Source organism: Rhincodon typus, chromosome 8, assembly GCF_021869965.1.
Source record: "Rhincodon typus isolate 14 chromosome 8, sRhiTyp1.1, whole genome shotgun sequence".
NCBI classification, from domain to species: Eukaryota; Metazoa; Chordata; class Chondrichthyes; order Orectolobiformes; family Rhincodontidae; genus Rhincodon; species Rhincodon typus.
In genome coordinates, this window is record NC_063339.1 from 26,309,859 (window position 1) to 26,325,732 (window position 15,874).

The 15,874-nt window shown below is 42.9% G+C and overlaps 1 protein-coding gene and 1 long non-coding RNA gene across 4 annotated transcripts in view; both read right to left on the minus strand.

The window, feature by feature from the left end:
* The window catches only part of LOC109916456 (synaptotagmin-16-like), a 64,612-nt gene extending 61,445 nt beyond the window's left edge, over positions 1–3,167 (minus strand). The window contains exon 1 of one of the 2 annotated variants that reach the window (XM_048600000.1): positions 3,004–3,167. The gene's annotated coding sequence lies outside the window, so the exon portion shown is untranslated. Of the gene's footprint in view, positions 1–2,023; positions 2,136–3,003 lie in introns of those variants that run through there. The other variant, XM_048600001.1, reaches the window with a different exon arrangement.
* Positions 1–15,874, minus strand: part of LOC109916454 — a 387,714-nt gene that overhangs the window by 113,768 nt on the left and 258,072 nt on the right. The gene's annotated exons all lie outside the window — the stretch shown is intronic.

The window sequence follows — 15,874 nt, forward strand, 5'->3', positions numbered from 1 at the left end:
CACCACACCCGGCACTTTTCCCTGCAACCGCAGGAAGTGCTACACCTGCCCCCATCCCAGGCCCCAAGAAGACTTTCCACATCAAGCAGATGTTCACCTGCACATCTGCCAAAATACTGCATCCGCTGTACCCGGTGTGGCTTCCTCTACATCGGGGAAACCAAGCGGAGGCTCGGGGACCGCTTTGCAGAACACCTACGCTCGGTTCGCAATAAACAACTGCACCTCCCAGTCGCGAACCATTTCAACTCCCCCTCCCATTCCTCAGACGACATGTCCATCCTGGGCCTCCTGCAGTGCCACAATGATGCCACCCGAAGGTTGCAGGAATAGCAACTCATATTCCGCTTGGGAACCCTGCAGCCCAATGGTATCAATGTGGATTTCACAAGCTTCAAAATCTCCCCTCCCACTACCGCATCCCCAAACCAGTCCAGATCGTCCCTGCCTCCCTAACCTGTTCTTCCTCCCACCTATCCCCTCCTCCCACCTCAAGCCGCACCTCCATCTCCTACCGACTAACCTCATCCCGCCCCCTTGACCTGTCCGTCCTCCCTAGACTGACCTATCTCCTCCCTAACTCCCCACCTACACTCACCTTTACTGGCTCCATCCCCGCCTCTTCGACCTGTTTGTTTCCTCTCCACCTATCCTCTCCTCTATCCATCTTCTATCTGCCTCCCACTCTCTCCCTATTTATTTCAGAACCCCCTTCCCCTCCCCCTTTTCTGATGAAGGTTCTAGGCCCGAAACGTCAGCCTTTCTGCTCCTATGATGCTGCTTGGCCTGCTGTGTTCATCCACCCCTGCACCTTGTTGTCTCGGATTCTCCAGCATCTGCAGTTCCTACTATCTCTGGCTCTGAAGAAGCTGGACCAGTGTCAAGTACTAAGCACATATAAATAGTGGGTGACATAGTGATGGGATACCGGCCTCTGTGAAGTTATTCCAAGTCCCACCTCATTAATTCTCATCCATCATCAAGAGGTTCCTTCCAATACAAATCTCTCTAAATGCTTTCCTTCCTCTTCTATATATACTGCATTATAGTTAGAAAGTCAAAATGTATTGGTAAAGATCTAGCCATTTTCACTGTGTAAGATTTTTCTACATTTGTTATGTTGATAATGTTGCTAGACCAGACATACCAAGTATATTGCGATACCAGAGACCCCCATTTTATATTTCCCATTTTGAGGTCTACATCACCAAAAGAGAAGTTTGGTCAGCCCTTATTAAACACTGCCAATGCAAGTGCTCATCATACTACATGTTCCATTTCAGCAGCTAAGATCATTCATTCCATCAGATGGGAAACTCTGCACTTGTTAACCAACTCTAATCTCCAACACAGAAACCCTATAGTGTGGAAGCAGGCCATTTGGCCCATCAAGTCCACACAGATCCTCCGAAGAGCATCCCCACCTAGACCCATCCCATTCCTGTTATCCTGCATTTCCCATGACTAATCCACCCAGCCTGCACTATAGGCAATTTTGCGCGGCCGAAGAGCCTAACATGCACGTCTTTGGTCTATTGGAGGAAACCAGAGCACCTGGAAGAAAACCACACTGACACAGGGAGAATGTGTAAGCTCCATATAGACAGTTGCCCGAGGCTGGAATGGAATCGTGGTGCTGTGAGGCAGCAGTGCTAACTGTTGAGCCACCGTGTCACAATTCTGGTCATGCAAAATAGGTCAACAATATTGTATTGCAAGAGCCCCAATGTAACATATTTGCCTCAGAATAGCCCCATTTTGAAATACAATTTCAAAGGCTTTTTGTTTTTATTCACAACACAGTGACTGTCACTGCTTAGTTGAACACCACATTGCAATGTGATATGTCAAAGACAAAATGACAGTGTTATACACGAGGTGTCTCAAATTACATTCTTCAAGCTTTACAGAGGCCATGAGTTTCCCTGTTCACATTCGAGTATCCTAAAATGCTAGGTAGTTCACAGAAAGTGAAGACTTCCCTGAAATTCATGACACCAATAACTGTGAGAGAACCACATACCTCTAGTCAGCAGCTGGCATGTACCTGTACTTTGACATGTCGATCACTGTAAAACTAGCTTCAAAAGATCTGATTCAAACACAATTTCAATGAGTGGTTTCCCTGTTTGCATCACACATTTGGGAAATGAATGCATTAAGAAATTCGCATGAACAGTACATCTTTAAGAAGCAGCTGGGCATGTTCTCCCACAGTTTGCTTTTTGAAAAGTAAAGCCACACCTCAAGTGGTTTGCATTCCAGTTTCAATATCAGTTCCAGCCAAATGTTTGTGCAGAGTCTGAGGACTCTTGTGGTTTATAAAATGATAAGAATTTCTGCAATTAGGGACTGAGAAGAAATACCAGGCCTGGTCTAGTGACGTCCACATCCCAAGGAATACGTATTGATCTGTAACTAGTTATTCTTGATGACATAACTCTATTATTACTGGTAATGCTTTTGGGGTATCAAATGACTCATGACCACCAAAAAAAGGTTTGTAAACCTCATGAGCCTGAAGCCATTAACATTGAAGTTTAGAGGTAATAAAAATGTAGGTTTGTGATTTGAGATTTAAAAACAAAAGAAAAATTGTTCCATAGTTAACATATCAAGAGGACACACAAAAAAATCCCATATCTGTCATAAATGTAAAAAAAATTTAAGCCTTTTCTGCATGATGGGTTTATAGTTTTGGATGAAACATGAGAATGTACTACACACGTCATGCTTCAAGATATTATCATGAAGGTTAATCAGAAAGCAAAAAGTAAATTAATACTCACCAACGCTCGACAAAACACAAACCTGAGAAATAATTTATTTTTGGCACCATGTATAGAGCATTATTGAAAAGTCAACAGACACTGATTAAATGGAGCAAAGCAGCAATATTACTCAAGTAGCATCAGGTTACCACACTGACTGCCCTCGTCATATCCAACGCCCAGCTGAAACTGCCTAAGGTGTGTTTCCAGGCCAACAAGTTTCAAATCCTACCTGAAAGTAACCATTAAGGTCCGCTCACTGACGCCTTTCTTTCAGCCCACAGGGAATCGCACATGGAACAAAGAAACCACGGAAAATCTGTTCTCCCTTCACTCTTTTGGGATTTTTATTTTTACTTCAGTCAGAGAAGACTTCTAGAGAATAGCCTTCCTCCTTTGAGCACAACTTCCTGAAACTTTAGGTGTGGTTTGATTCATTGTGAGTTCTACTTACTCACAAAACAATGAGAATGTTTGCAAAGGAGGCCAGATCACAAAACCACAGCCTTCTGATTTCAAACAGGTAAAATTACAGCAAGCCTGATTGGTTTACAGATTTTATACTAAAATTGAAATACCTTGGATGAAAATTGATGAGCTTTTCTGGACTCGAGTAAACTTACAATTTTTTAAAATCATTTTGCCACTGTAGAATACTTGTGATACCATTATGCTGAAGCTCCAGGACAATCATCCTTTGCAATTCATCTAACAGCACAACGGGTCCATGGTAGATGCCATCTCCTTGGCCCTAAACTCATCCCTGGAACATCTGGATAACAAACATACCTAAGTCAGGCTCCTACTTTTTGCATACAGCTCCACCTTCAACACCATCATTCCAAACAAACTCATCTCTAAACTCCGAGACCTAGGTCTGGGCTCCCCACTCTGTAACTGGATCCTTGACTTCCTGACCAATAGACTGAAATCGGTAAGAATAGGCAACAACACCATGATGGAGGACCATGATAATCCTCAACACCAGTGTCCTGCAAGATTGCGTATTCAGCCCCCTACTATACACCTGATACACTCACGACTGTGTGACCACATTCTGCCCCAACTCCATTTACAAGTTCGCTGACAACATCACCATTGTAGGTTGGATCTCAAACAACGATGAGACAGAGTACAGGAAGGAGATTAAGTGCTTGGTGGCAATGGTGTAAAGACACCAATCTCTCTAACAACATCAGCAAAACAAAGGAGCTGGTCATTGACTTCAGGAAGTGAGTTGGGGGGCACTCCCCTGCCTGCATCAATGATGCTGAGATGGAGATGTTCGAGAGTGTCAAGTTCCTGGAAGTGATGATCACCAACAACCTGTTCTGGTCTACCCACGTCGACACAACGATCAAGAAAGCACAACACCATCTCTCCTTCCTCAGGAGGCTAACGAAATTCTGCATGTCCACAATGACTCTTACTGATTTTTATAGCTACTTCATAGAAAACATCCTATCTGGATGCATCACAGCATGGTTTGGCATTTGCTCTTCCCAAGACCGCAAGAAACTACACAGAATCGTGAACATAGCCCAGGCCATCATACAAACAAGCCTTCTATCCACTGACTCCATCTATACTTCTTGCTGCCTCGGGAAAACAACCAACATAATCAAATACTCTCTTCCACCTGTTGGCAGCAGATCTAAAAGTTTCAACACACAAACAGATTCAAGAACAGTTTCTTCCCCGCTGTGGTCAGACTTTTGAACGGACCTCTCAAATGTTAATTCTCTCTCTGCACCTTCTCTGTGGCTATTATACTGTACTCTGCACCCTGTTCTGCTAGCCTGATGCACTTTGTATGGTATGATCTGCCTGTATAGCACGCACAACAACACTTTTCACTGTACCTCAGTACATGTGACAACAATAAATCAAATCAAATCATAATATATATTAAAAAAGTCATTTCCTTGAACATTTTTGATTCTTCATTTTACCAAATACCAGACTCTATGGCTGAAGGGTTACTGATTGCTCCTGAACTACATACATCTTGTGCGTTCTTCCTGTCCCCATCCCCAGTTTAAGAATTCTTCCATTTCCGGCTTTCTTCAGTTTCCTCACCAAAAGGTCCTTATGTGGAATCTCCTGCTTTTGTTGTGGAAGCCATCAAAACAGGCCAAATGCCCTCCTTCCCCATTACCGCACTGCAGATGGGAAAGCCTACTGGACCACATGCCTATCACGTAGTCGGCTTTCCTTTGGGATCCCTTCCTAGTGATATCCTGCCCGCATTTGAAATTGCCAACTAATCAGAGGCAACATCAGTGGGACAAACCGCTGTGGCACTGCCATGTGGAAGTTCAGAAACAGCTGACACTAGGGGGTACATTTTATGATGGTGCTGGTACCTGTGTGGAGTTTGCATGTCCTCCCGGTGTCTGCAAGGGTTTCCTCTAGGCGCTCTAGTTTCCTCCCATTGTCCAAAGATGTGCAGGTTAGGTGGATTGGCCATGCTAAATTTTCTACAGTGTCCAGGGGTGTGCAGACTAGGTGGGTTAGCCATGGGAAATGTACGGTTATGGGGACAGGGTGAGATGCTCTTTGGAGGAGGGTGTAGACTTGATGTACCAAATGGCCTCTTTTTGTCCTGTAGGGATTCTATGATTCGTGCCCTCTGGGAACAAGTGGTAATCAAGGCAGTAACAATGTACAGGCCCATAAACTGGTCATTAATTGACCACTTAACAGTATCAATTGATTGCCCAGAACTTAATTCCTGTGGTACCCAGAAAGCAGTGTGAATCAGCCAACCTGCCCAATTGTCTTTCTGTGGAGGACAGCTCTCCAAGTTGTTGCAGAAACTCTGTAATTAGGGCTTTGCAGGGTGGGCAGGGCAGGTGTTCTGTTTTTCCAAAACTAACATTGATAGCAGGTAGTTCATCCAGTTTCATTCTTTGACTTCTGTTTGGTTTGGTATGACTGAGTTCTTTTGCTCAGACATTTCAGAGGACATTTGGAGTCAAGCCCATTGCTGTAGCTCTGAAGTCACAGGTAAGGGTGGCAGATTTCATTCGCTAAAGGACGTTAATGAACAGATGGATTTCTTACACCAATTACTGATAATGTCATGGTTACATCTTTGAAACCAGTTTTCAATTCCAGCACTTCTTTAATTTAAAAAAAAATGAATGAATTGAATTTAAATTCAATTTCTAACCAGGGTGAGATGTGAACTCACACTACCAGGGCATTAGCCTGGGCCTCTGGATTATTAATCCAGTGACAATGATCTTCTCAAACATTGAGTGATGCACTGTAGAAATTCACCAAAGATCCTTTGACAGCTCCCTCCAAACCCACGACCACGTCCATCTAGAAAGACAAAGGCAGCAGATATATGGGAACACCACAACCTTCAAGTTCCCATCCAAGCCACTCACCATCCTGACTCGGAAATACATCACTGTTCCTTCACCGTCACTGGGTCAAAATGCTGGAATTCCCCCCCCACCAATGGCATTGTGGTCAACCTACAGCAGGTGGACTGCAGCGGTTCAAGAAGGCAGCTCACCACCACCTTCTCAAGGGCAACTAGGGATGGGCAAGAAATGCTGGCTCAGCCAGCGACGCCCACATCCCACAAATGAATAGAAAAACAACCTCAGCATCATAGTGCAGTTGGTCTCAAAGCCGCACTAAGTTGAAAACCCAAAAGGCTAAAATGGTATATGCTTCTTTGCCTCACTGTAGGACAGAATCTCATTCTAAATCACAGTGACAACTTTACAGCAGAGCTGACAATGCTCACAACAAATACTGACTGGGACGTAAGTGTGTTTTCTTACCACTTCCATACCATTATCTGCAATATCTTCAGGCTGAGCTTGATCAATTTGGAACAGGGCCTATTTTATCTCCACTGCTAGTTAATGAAATGACATGTCAGACCGACAATCTAAATAAAATTATTCAGTAACTTATAAAAACACCCAGTGAGACACCAATGCAGTATCCAGTGGATGTAGTGAGAGTGGGAGTAAATTACATAAGTAGTAATCTAATTAAGGATTTCAGTGATGTTGAACAATGAAAACAAAGCTTAATAATTTATTAAATGAGAAAATAATACAAGAGGTAATTTCAAGTTGCCCACCAGTTTTTATTGGATTACACCAATCGAGATGTCAAGCGAAATGTATCCATGTATTCAATTCATTTAAAAACACGAGTGGAAAACACTCTTCCACAATTTTTCTTCCCTTTCAATCACTTGATTTCCCCATATTGAGGGGCTCACCAATGCCTGTCATTATCCGTCAACCAGCTATTTTACTTTGCTTTATTATAGAGTTGGTATTGCAAGTACATTTTGCTCACTCACTGGCAGGTCAGTGTGACCAATTACTGTCCGTGGGGTTACTCTCAGTCATCAGTAGACTGATAGACAGCTTCCACCAAGCAGGGTCAAGGGCAGAAATCACAAGCTCCAGTGCTGTGCCTGACCCAGGACGCCCAGGTCCAGCCCTGAGCACAAAGGCCCCATCCCTGACAGTACTGAGCCCTGGTTATTGGGCCAAGGCATATCCAATGCTTAGTTTGGATTCCATCAGGACCCTTGGCTCCTTTCCTCATTACAGCTGTTGTCATGGAGAACAACTTTGAATTACAGTAATAAAGTGAGTTACTATCAAGAAGCTGCAGTAAAATTGACATCAATGGGAATCAGATGGAAATATCTCCACTGACTGGAATCATTCCTTGCAAACAGAAGGATGGTTGTGGTTGTCAGAGGAATCATCTCAGTCCTACAGCATGGCCCCAGGAGTTCCTCAGGATAATGTCTTCAATCCAACCATATTCAACTACTTCATCAATGGCTACATCCATTGTAAAATCACAAGGGAAATGTTCATTAATGATTGTATTGTTCCATACATGGCTCTTCAGATACTGAAGCTGTCCATCCCACATGCAGCAAAACATGGACAACATTCAAGATTGGAATGATAAGTGGCAAGTAACAATTGTGTCATTCTGTACTCAATGACCTTCACCAAAAAGAATCTATCCACCTTTCCTTATGTTAATGAATTTCCCTCAACAATATCCTCAGGGATCAATGTTGACAACAAGCTGAACTAAATCAGCCATATAAATACTACATATGAATGGCTACAAGAACAAGTGACAGGCTAGAGATTCTGTAGCAAGTATCTCACACTGTAACAGGGAAAAGTGCGTCTAGCACTTACAGGGGACAAATCTAATGTGAAATTGATTACTTTCCATTTGCCTTGCTAAGTGCAACCCCAAAAGCATTTGAGAAACTCAACACCGTCCAGGATAAAGCAGCTTGCATCTGTCACCTTCGACATTCACTCACTTCACCACAGGAGCACTGTCACAGAAACTCGCCAAGGCTTCTTTAGCAGCACCTCCAAGAGCTTTAGCCTCTACTAGGTAGAAGAACAAGGGTAGCAGGTGCATGGAAACACCATTACCTACATGTCACACACCATCCTGATCTTTCAAAAGGCAATTAAGAATGTGCAACAAAATATTGACTTGGCCAGCAATATCCACATCCCAAGAAGAAATTAAACAAGCTGAGGCAGACAAACTATTTTTTTTAAAATTCATTCACAGGATAAAGGGGCATTAGTTAAGCCAACATTTATTGCTCATCTCCAACTGCCCTGAATTAGGGTCATTATGGATTTATAAGGACATTACTGTTTTCTAAGGCTGTCAACAGAAGACTGATATACAAAAGGGGCATAAAAGCTGCAGAGGTGTACCTTGTTCCCAACTGCCTTGGTTCTGGTAATCTCAGTACTGAAATTCATGAACTGTACGTCAAAACCACCTTTCATTTCTATAAGATACTGGGAGCATAATATCTTTTGTTTCTGCAAATACCGATTTACCATTTTTGGATTCTGTGTGTAGCACAGTGCCCTTTGTGGACTTTACACAAAGAATACTGCAATAGCTGATTGCAAAGCAAAGCAATCTGTTGCTTTGGCAACATGAAGCTCACCAAGACTTAAACCAATATGATGTTGTTCATGAACTCTGTGGATTTTTAGACCTTTCTTTGGTTAAGGGAAGCTGATAAAGCAGAATCCAGGTTACATTTTTCCCAAAAGGTTTTGGTTTCTCGTGTGTACGAAAGAAGGGCTGTATACTTCCATTTTTGGATGCATTCATGTAAATGAGTTGACTCGCTCTGCTCAAATTATTCACACTGTGAACTAGTGATTGAATTGGCTGTTTCTCAATTCCAAGTAAACTTTCAATGCTTGACTTTGACCACTAAACAAAATGATTAGCCCTCTTTGCCACAACATTATGGCCATTTATCAAGTAACAGTTTGTGAATGCATTATATTCATTTCTGAGTTAAAGCAATCAGTTGCAGCTCTCCAACTGCATTAAGATGAGTTGGGCAAACCAGCCCCAGCTGATCTCCTCCTAAATGTCCTCTTAAGGCTCTAAACGACTACAGTTTTACAGGAGCGAATATTGTGAAATCACAGCCGTGTTCCTCATTATTTATAATATGTGCCTAGGTTAGATTGCTTATTTGGTTTCGAGGCCAAGATGTTGTGAAGCATGTCGTGTTTGGTAATTGAAGACTAGTGAGCTGAGCTCAGTTTGATCCCCACAATATTCAGATTCTCCTGATCATACCCCTATGCGAGTTTTCAGAAGATTGCAGTGATTTCCAGGCAGAGTTCTCCACATACTGGGTTCTTAAATGTTCCAAAGTGGAAAATGATGCCATGACTTACAGCTGTACAAGACTGTTTGTGGGGCTGCAGCAATTTGGAGATGTATAAGTACAAAGGGAGATGTTTAAGGAAAGTCTTTTTTTCCCCCACAGAGAGTGGTAGTTGCCTGGAACATGCGGCCGTAGAGGTGGAAGAATCAGATACGATAGCAAAGTTTAATAGGTATTTAGACAGTTACATGAACAGCCAGGGAATAGAGGGATATGGATCATGTGCAGGCAGATGGGATTATTTTTGATGGCATCATGGTCAGCACAGGCATAGTGTGCCGAAGGGCCTGTTCCTGCGCTATATTGTTCTATGTTCCAAGAGATACCATGGGCCTAATTGTTTAATAACTCAAATTAGCACCAGTGTTTATTTCAATTTTACTGCATTGGATGGAAATCCAAAATTTGTCAAAGTTTAGATTTTAGCTCAGTCCTCACTTTGAATGATCTCTCTGCAACCAGCCAAATTAGGACTTTTTATCTGTGTGAAAATAGCTGAGCTTGTCATGTCACTCCCAAACCTGTTGTTCTTCATAGACATGAATTTATCCTTAAATGAGCAAAAGGTAGATCAGAGATAGTAGGAACTGCAGATGCTGGAGAATCCGAGACAACAAGGTGCAGGGCTGGATGAACACAGCAGGCCAAGCAGCATCATAGGAGCAGAGAGGCTGACGTTTCGGGCCTAGACCCTTCATCAGAAAAGGGGGAGGGGAAGGGGGTTTTGAAATAAATAGGGAGAGAGTGGGAGGCGGATAGAAGAGGGATAGAGGAGAGGATAGGTGGAGAGGAAACAAACAGGTCGAAGAGGCGGGGATGGAGCCAGGAAAGGTGAGTGTAGGTAGGGAGTTAGGAAGGGGATAGGTCAGTCCAGGGAGGACGGACAGGTCAAGGGGGCGGGATGAGGTTGGTCGGTAGGAGATGGAGGTGCGGCTTGAGGTGGGAGGAGGGGATAGGTGGGAGGAAGAACAGGTTAGGGAGGCAGGGACGAGCTGGACTGGTTTTGGGATGCGGTAGGGGGAGGTGAGATTTTGAAACTTGTGAAATCCACATTGCAGCCCAATGGTATCAGGGTTCCCAAGCGGAATATGAGTTGCTGTTCCTGCAACCTTCGGGTGGCATCGTTGTGGCACTGCAGGAGGCCCAGGATGGACATGTCATCTGAGGAATGGGAGGGGGAGTTGAAATGGTTCGCGACTGGGAGGTGCAGTTGTTTATTGCGAACTGAGCGTAGGTGTTCTGCAAAGCGGTCCCCGAGTCTCCGCTTGGTTTCCCCGATGTAGAGGAAGCCACACCGGGTACAGCGGATGCGGTATACCACATTGGCAGATGTGCAGGTGAACATCTGCTTGATGTGGAAAGTCTTCTTGGGGCCTGGGATGGGGGTGAGGGAGGAGGTATGGCGGCAGGTGTAGCACTTCCTGCAGTTGCAGGGAAAAGTGCCGGGTGTGGTGGAGCTGGAGGGGAGTGTGGAGCGGACAAGGGAGTCACGGAGAGAGTTGTCCCTCCGGAAAGCAGATAAGGGTGGGGAGGGAAAGATGTCTTTGGTGGTGGGGTCGGATTGCAGATGGCGGAAGTGTCGGAGGATGATGCGTTGGATCCGGAGGTTGGTGGGGTGGTACGTGAGGACGAGGGGGATTCTTTTTTGGTTCTTATTGCGTGGACGGGGTGTGAGGGATGATGAAAAGGTAGATCAACCAGGTTCTGAAGGCAAAACTGCAGTTAGGAAGATGTCAAACAATTGCCGTTAAATTAACTGCAATGAATTTAACTGTCATGGACTTGTTTGCAGTTAAGGCCAGAGCAATTTGTTGCATACACACACCACTCCCCCTTCAAAGCCCTCCTCAAGAAATTACAGATCATTATAATGCCCTGTGAATGAAAAGCTTCGTGCAAGTTAGTTCCATCTTAACCTCAAGGGTTCATTTTAGAAAACACAAAACAAGCCGATTACCATCACCATGTAGATCATAGCTTACAAGTCGATTTGTGAAGCCTCCAAAAATCTTCCAAAAACAGGGTCAACTTATGCTCTAAGTGCAGAAAGTGAATGGCTGATGTGATCAGAAGTGGCCACAATTTTGAAATATGCAAAAAGACACAACACCAATAATTCATGTTAAATTAATCTGGCACAATTAATTAATTGTACAAAGCAGACTGACCAACTCTCAGTATTTAAATTAAAGGGACGACTGCAAACCTAAGGGTGTGCTTTCAGAACTGGATTCAGGAGAAATTGTACTGGCCCTTAACTGCTGTCGCAGTTGGCCATGTTGTTCTTGCCCTCAGTCAAGTTGCAGCCTAAACACAAGCTGAAACATGATGGACAAACACTGAAGTGCAAACCATGATGTTTCAGGGACTGACATAAACAAACACAAAGAATGGAGTGACAGATGAACTCTAGCACACAATATATCCCAGGCCTGACAACATCTGTAGAATGGGAAACTTCAGTTCCAGTTCTGAAGAAGAGTCATATCAGACATAAGACATTAACTCCGTTTCTCTCTCCACAGATACCCCTGTTCTGTTGAGTTCCTCCAGCACTTTCCGTTCCTATTTCAGATCTCCAGCATCCACATTACTTCACTTTTATCAAATGGGACTGCACCTTGCACTGTCAAGTGCTTCTTCCATTCAGCACAAACATGATCCTTGAATGGTTTGTTGATGGACAAACACTTTCAAGGAGTGAACAATAGAAAAAACCCTGATATAACTGTAACGTGGGAGCTATTTCTTTGCAGGTACCTCTTAATCTCATCAGATCTGAGCACTGCACAGTTTGGATGATGAACATTTTGAAATACATGGGTTTTTCATCCATCTTGCCATTGTGACTTAATGGGAACTTTCTTATTGCCATTGTCTAACTGAGGAATCCCTAGAAACCAGTAATTTTGATTTCAAGGTTCCTTAGTAGACTCTGAACAATCTTAGTCTTCGTTTGCAAATCTAGACTGCTTTGTTCCATAAACCAGCTAGCTGTTGCTCCGAAATCCTTCCCTAAGTGAGAATACCATGTGACTTCAATGCTGATTTTGAAAGACTCATTCTGATACATGTTTTTCAAGTACAGGGGATTGGATGGTCCTTGTTCCAATGTTCGGTTTGGTCTTGAGCACCTGCATTAGGACAGATTCCCTCTTCCATTCTCACACTAGCCTGTTCATTAAACAAGAAATTCCCTTGTTGCAGTGTTATTTGACAAGTTAGCAAATGTCATGGCTTTTAGCTTAAAAGCAGTTTCATTCTTGATTTGTTTTACAGTTTGTCACTTGCCATGTCCACTCTGGATATTATTTAAATTTCCTCATATGATCTTTACGACTCTGCATGATCCTATGTGTAACTTGTACTGTAAGTAAATAATCAATATCTTGTTGCCACCACCAGGCCACGTCTGTACACAGAACCCCTTGGCTCCAAAGCACCTGCAACCACTTCAATTGTACAAAGAGCTGTTTACACAGTGTTTGCGAAAAAAATTGAAATCAAAATTACTGGTTTCTAGGGATTCCTCAGTTAGACAATGGCAATAAGAAAGATTACTTGCTTTTCAAAACATGCAGCAATCCTTTAAAACACTGGTTTTAAAGTAGTACTTCCTCATGTAAGTCCACAATGTTTAAAAAAAAAACACAAAAATAAATCCTTGCAAAGTTACCACATCCAAAATAACCTGATCCCGAGTTGGGTCTATGACATATTGTTGTAGGAAGCTGTCCTGAATGTACTCTATGAATTGTTCCTTGTGGTTACCTCTGCAAGTTTGATTTTCTCAAATTGTCTAGAAGATTAAAGACACCTATAACTAATGCATTGCTTTTTTTATTCCCACATGCCTTCATTATCTCCTTATTTATGCTCTATCCTACTGCTGAACTACTGTTAAGGAGTCTGTAGGATATTTCAACCAGCGTCTTCCACCCTTTGTTATATCTCACCCCAATCCTAATCCAAATCATATCATGCTGTTGCACTTATTTCATCCTGTAACTAACAAACATACCGCAGCACATTTACCTTTTGAAAAGTCACATACTCCTGAATATTTAGTTCCCAGCTTTGATCTCCCTGTAACTGTCTCGGTGGCCATAAGATCATACTATTAAACCTCCATTTGTAGCTTTTAAGTCATCTAGTTTATGACAAATACTGCACAAAGAGCCATTAATTTTGCATTTTTTCAACTTGCTGTTTTCTTCCCATCTTCCCACCAAATTATAGGTAGTTTTGTTTTATGAACATAAGATTCACAATGACCTGAGTTGACAGTGGACTCATTCCACTTGACTGCAGTAAAGGAGACCATCATCTCACTTTTCCTGGATATTAATTTTTTAAAAAAGACTTTAGGAAGCCATCAAGGCTGCATTTTCTTTTCCTTTCTCATCAACCTATTCAGAAATGTTGTGACAAACTTCTGCAGCAGTTGGGACCTAGGTCTCCTGATTCAGAGGTATGCTTTCATTATCCTATTGCATCTGCTCACCATGGCTTCAAGATTTTCTCAGCAACTTGTTTGGAGGATATTATGTACATCTGGAGGAGGTGGGACTTGAATGCGGGCCTCCTGGCCCAAAGTTAGGGACACTATCACTGCACCACAGGGACCTATGGGGCTGTTCTTTTTTAAATATCAGAAGTGCTTATATTATAAACACAAGTGAAATTTTCCTTCCCCCATCATCAAATCACGGGGTTTTCTTTCACCTATTAACCACCACCAGTAAATCACCCATGCTTCCAATTGAATAATTTACATATAATGCAAACCAATGGTGAGACAGAAGTCGGGAGACTCGGACTGGTTTTCTTCTCTATATCCAGAATTGCTCTTACACTCAATTAAAATGCTTTTGTTCCATCATCAAATCACCTGTGAATTTTTTTTCCATCTGTTAACTACCGTCACCCATGTTACGAACTAAATAATTTACGTACAAAGCCTGTTAAAGGCAATGCAAACCATCAAAGGTGAGGGAGAGGTAGAGAGATCAAGGCTTGTCTTTCTTTCCCCTAATTAACCAGTGCAGAGGTGTGATGGTACCCCTCTGGAGCAGGTGGGACTTGAAGCCAGGCTTCCAGGCTCAGGGTGGGGACACCGCCACTGCATCACAAGTGCCCACTGGAGCTTGTTGTGAATTCTAATCATAAAGTCATAGAGTCGTAGAGCTGTACAACGCAGAACAGACTCTTCAGTCCAACTTGTCCATGCTGACCAGATATCCTAAATTAATCTTGTCCCATTTGCCAGCAATTGGCCCATTATCCCTCTAAACCCTTCCTATTCATATACCCATCCAGATGCCTTTTAAATGTTGTAATTGTGCCATCCTTCACCACTTCCTCTGGCAGCTCATTCCATACACACACCACCCACTGCATGAAAAAGGTGCCCCTTAGGTCCCTTTTAAATCATTGCCCTCTCACCTTAAACCTATGTACTCCAGTTTGGGGGAAAAGCCCTTACTTATTTACCTTATCCATGCCCTTAACAATTTTATAAACATCTGTAAGTTTACTCCTCAGCCTCCGACACTCCAGAGAAAATAGCCCCAGCCTATTCAGCCTCTCCCTATAGTTCAAACCCTCCAACCCTGGCAACATCCTTGTAAATCTTTTCTGAATCCTTCCAAATTTCATAACATTTTTCCTATAGCAGGGAGGCTAGAATTGCATGCAGTATTCCAAAAGTGTCCTGTACAGCCACAACATGATCTCCCAACTCCTATACTCAATGCATTGACTAATAAAGGCAAGCATACCAAAAACCTTTGACACTATCCTGTCTACCTGGGACTCCACTTCCAAGGAACTATGAAGCTGCACTCCAAGGTCTCTTTGTTCAGCAACACTCCCCAGGACCTTACCATTACATATATAACATAGAACAGGTCACATCAATTCAGCCGCACATTAAACATCTTTAGGGTTCTTGTGGCAAATTGGTAGTGCCCTTACCTTTGAACCAGGAGATCTAGATTCAGGTCCCATCTGCACCAGATTTATGTAATAACATCCCTGAATAGGTTGCTGATTTTTTTTTTTTAAATCTTTCCCTTCCAGCTCTGTTTTGATTTAGCCCCTCAACTCCAACCTTTCCCTCACCCTTGACAGTTTGCAATGTCCTTAACAGGCTTTCCACTGGCTAAATTATTCAATTGAAAATATGGGTGATTTACTGGGGTATTAATAGGTGAAAAAAAACCCAGTGGTGATTTGGGGATGGAAAAAAACATTCTGTTCTGTGTAGGAGCTCATTTGCATATTTAAAAAAATTTAACCTGAAGTAGGAGAGATAGTAGGAACTGCAGATGCTGGAGAATCTGAGATAACAAGGTGTAGA